Source organism: Ranitomeya imitator, chromosome 2 (genome assembly GCF_032444005.1).
Source record: "Ranitomeya imitator isolate aRanImi1 chromosome 2, aRanImi1.pri, whole genome shotgun sequence".
Lineage (NCBI taxonomy): Eukaryota > Metazoa > Chordata > Amphibia > Anura > Dendrobatidae > Ranitomeya > Ranitomeya imitator.
Window position 1 is genome coordinate 420,340,968 of NC_091283.1, and position 4,240 is coordinate 420,345,207.

Below are 4,240 nucleotides of genomic sequence, written 5' to 3' on the forward strand. Positions count from 1 at the left end.
ATAAGAAAAGGAAGGGGGAGGTGGATGCGGAAGGAATTTGGAAGGTTAAAAAGTGGAGATATTTTGTTAATACTTCTTGATTTGTTCTTTTGTTATGTAAATATGTATTTTGAAAAAAGAAAGATTTTTCCGATGATGATGGGAACGGCTTTTTGTGTTTCAATTTTGACACAGCTGTTTGGGTATGTTTCTTCGGTTTTGGATTTCTAGACCGTGAAATTCCCCATCTGAGGGAGAAAAAAAAAAAAAAAAAAAATCTGTTCTTATCAGTTTAATATCTGATACGTCCCCTATTTGGGGACCATATATTAAATGGATTTTTAGAACAGGGAGCTGGAAATGGAGCTTGCTCTGTCCACTCCACGCATTGACCCGTTATTGCAGTATCTCCGGGAACAGTGCACCCCTTCTCTGATCCGGTTTCCAAAAACAGATTGAATTGAAATCAGCCCAGCAAGTTGTCATTTAACACTTTCTGAGAATTCTTTTCAGGGTCAAAGAAGCACGTTTCAGGTGGCAAATGTAGCAATTTGCTCAATTTCACTGGACCGTTTGCAACATTTCCTGTGCCTTGCTTTCACCTGTGCATGTTCAGCATTGGATTGCATCCAATATGCAATCAATCAATCAATCAATCAATCAAGCAATCTTTGCTGGTTGCAACAGGTGTGTTAAGATGTAGGCCCGAATGAGGCCTTTGTAACAGTGTTGCTAATATATTGTGCCATCTACAAAATTAGGCCTCTGCCTGCTGTCTGTCAGCATGAAGTGTTTAAATTGAAGTATCCTACGAGTAGTTCGGCCATACATACTACATTTGTGACCGCATGCACAAATTCCTTTGTAAAACATTGGCTCCCTCTTGTGGACCACTGACTTTTAATTATGTGGTGTATGATATGTATTTCAATAAAGAAGGAAAAATGGTGTCTGTGATGATCTTGAATGTGCTAGTCTTGTCTATTTTGTCTTGTACTGTGTGAGTAGTATTCTAATGCTTTTGACCAACTGGGTGCGCTGCTGCTGCCTGCCTGCAGTAGATAGAATCTGTGCACGGAACCTTCACCTGCTGCTGTCACAATGGGGCCTTCAGCCATTGACTCCGGAACTCTCACGTGTCACAATGGGCTCTGGACTTATCTAAGGCAGAGAAAAATGGCGCCGTCTTCAGTCTGCTGCTGGAACAGCAGCAGACCACATGGTAGGGGGATTGTCTTTTTTTTTTAAAGGGGCAATTTGCAGACTTGCACTAATAGTTGCACTCTGGAGCGCCAAAGGGATGGAGGGTGTGTTCAGATGGGCGGAGTTATGCAGATCAGGCGGAGTTATGCAGATTAGGCGGAGTTAGGCAGATTTTTTTAAAACGCGTTGGGTCCAACTTGAACACACCCCCACACACCCCCACACACCCCCACACACACCAGAACTGCCATTTGAGAAGGCATCCAGAGTTTAGAAAAAAAATGTCTTCCCCTGGGCAATCATCTTTTGGGCTCTCTCCACAGTGGGTCCTGGTTGTAGGCCATGGGGCGTCCGGAGTGGCAAACCATTTCAGGCTATCGCTTCTCGGCCTTTTGGCTGCGATCGATCAGTTTAACTGTGAGATTGTAGTCAGGTCGGGTGCTTTCGGTACCCTCTCTCTCGGCCTGGGGGGATTGCTCCTCTTCGGAGGGGCTTCACCCCCCTGCTGCTATAGGGAGAGAGGATTAGTCCGGAGCAACGAGTTGCGATCGCCTTAAAAGGGCGCTAGCCTTTTTTTGTGTTTACAGCTGGAGTTCTTTCTCGGAAGGATGCCGGCTGCACTTACCTTTGCATCGGGTGAACCCCGGATGAGGAACACGGTCCGTATCGAGGTCTTGGAGAGATTCCGGAAGGAGAAAGAAATCCGCTACGTTTGCAACACCGTCCTTCTTGGGATCCTGGAGTTCGGCAGAGAGGACATCTTCTGTTTTCAGGACAATGAGCAGAAAGGTACTTATACTATTACCTTTAGGAGCCATGGTTGTTGTCAGCAGTTGGTCCAAAAGGTGAATGACAACATCTTTGCTGATGAACTGGAGGGCCTGGTCTTCTCCCTGCTTTTCGTCCAAGAGGAGGTACAAATGATTGTTTTCTTTCCAAATCCTTTTGTGGAAGTACTGGACATTTTAACCTGTTTGCGTCGCTATTGCGATGAAGTAACCTTTCAAGGGAATGTTAAAAACGCCGTTGGTTTCTGGTGTGGCAAGCGGAAATTCCTGGTGCGGCTGAAGAAAAATCCGGAGGGCTTTGGAGGAACAGAACATCCCCCCTCTACCATCACCATTGGGAAGAGCCGTGGCTACTTATTCTACACAGGTATGCCTATGTATTGCAGGAACTGTGGCAAGATGGGGCATACCCAAGGGAATTGTGTGGAAAGAAGGGCATTCCGCTGCAGCAATTGTGGTCAATTCGGACACTTCATGAAGGATTGCCCTCAAAAGAAGGCTTGTAACCTATGCGGGGAGGTTGGACATATGTTCCGAGGATGCCCACATAGGACTAAAGTCCGTACGTATGCAGAGGCGGCTGAGAGACCCGTGCCAAGGCAGGAACCAGCTATTGTCCCGGTCCATGCTGAGCTGAGTATCCCGGAGACCGGAGTAAGGCCTGAGCCAAGTCCCACTGTTCCTACAGCAGGGGAGGCGGCTGAGAAGGCCAAGGGCGCAGAGGAGAAGGTGGGGACGGAGCAGGAGTGTGGTGGCCCTCAGGGAGGCCCTCCTGTGTCGAAGTCCCGGAAAAAGGGCGGAGGGCGGACCACCCAGAGACTGGAGCAGGGGGACTCTCCCGTTGGGGGGGTAACCCTTGTGTCGAAGGTCTCGAATGAGGCTGGTGTGTTGGAGCAGAGCGCCCCCACTATGTTGGCGGTGGGGGGCACTGTGGCGAAGACCCCAGTCATTCCCAGGGACTCGAGCCAGCAGACCGCAGTTTTTTCTCCTACAGGTGATGGTGTGGATGAGGTCATTGTGCCAGATCCGGAGGCCCCCCAGGAAGTAAGAGGCCATGTAGCTATCACAGAGGACGACTGTACGAGTGAGCTGCCTGAGCCTTCTGGAAAGAAGCTGCGAGGGGATACTCTTCTGGAGGCCAATCCAGAGTCTCCGGATGTGTGTTTTCCCAGCGGAGACATGTGGCTGAACACGGACTCTTCTGGGTATCCATTACCGGGTTCCTCGGATCCCCAGAACATTGACTCTTTTTCCACACTGCCAGATGTGATTGAGGAGTTTATGGAAGTCATTGAGGATATCTCTCCTCCCTCATGACATAAATGCCATCCATGAGGTGTCTCTCACTTAATGTGAGATCTCTAAAGAGCCCTGTCCGCAGGGCTGCTCTTTTTGATTTTTTTGAAACATTAGACTTTGATATATGTTTTTTACAGGAGTGTGGTCTGCAGCATGGAATCCGGTATAACGAGATAAAAAAGGACTGGAAACTAGGGCCCTCTGTATGGTCGGGCTCGAACGAAAACAAGTCTGCTGGTGTGGGTCTGCTCTGCCGAGGTAATAACATCATCATCTCCTCTGTTACTGAGATTGTACCCGGCAGAGCTATCCTAGTGCATTTGTGTTTTAATAATTTTAATTTCCGTGTCATTAATGTGTACGCTCCACCAGATAAACAGGAGCGTATACGTTTGTTTGAAATTCTACCGGTATTCTGTGTAGGGTCATCTCCTCTCTTGGTAGCTGGGGACTTTAATTGCCTGAATGTGAATGAGCGCCGAGGAGGGGGTGACCCAATCCGTAAGTTAGATAAGTCGTGTTTTTTACTAAATAGCTTGCAGACTGATTTTAAGTTATGCGATGCCTGGAGGTCGCTTTCGCCGACGGACCCAGGATTTACATGGTCCGGTCGGGGAGTGGCTTCCAGGATCGATTTTATGTTTTTATCTGAGGATTTTAGCCCTGTACAATTTGTTTTAATGCCTAATTTATTCTCTGATCATAAAATGTTAAGCGTAAAGATAGAGTATCAAGGAGAGCTGAGGATAAATAGAGGTTTGTGGCGTCTGGGGGTCCATTTGCTGGAAGACCCTCAGGTGAGGTCAGACTTCTGTAATGCCTACCAGGAATGGAGACAGTTAAGGCCTCCATATATTAAAATCCTATCCTGGTGGGAAGTGATCAAAGATAAAATAAGGTTTTTTTTTATCAGGGCTGGAAAGAGGAAGGCGCGGCGGAAAAAGCAGATTTATGTAAATTTAAATATGAGA

At 47.4% G+C, this 4,240-nt stretch overlaps 1 pseudogene; it reads left to right on the top strand.

Moving 5' to 3' along the window:
* Positions 1 to 191: 191 nt before the first annotated feature.
* LOC138668130 (U2 spliceosomal RNA) lies at positions 192 to 409 on the top strand (annotated as a pseudogene).
* The last annotated feature ends 3,831 nt before the right edge of the window (positions 410 to 4,240 follow it).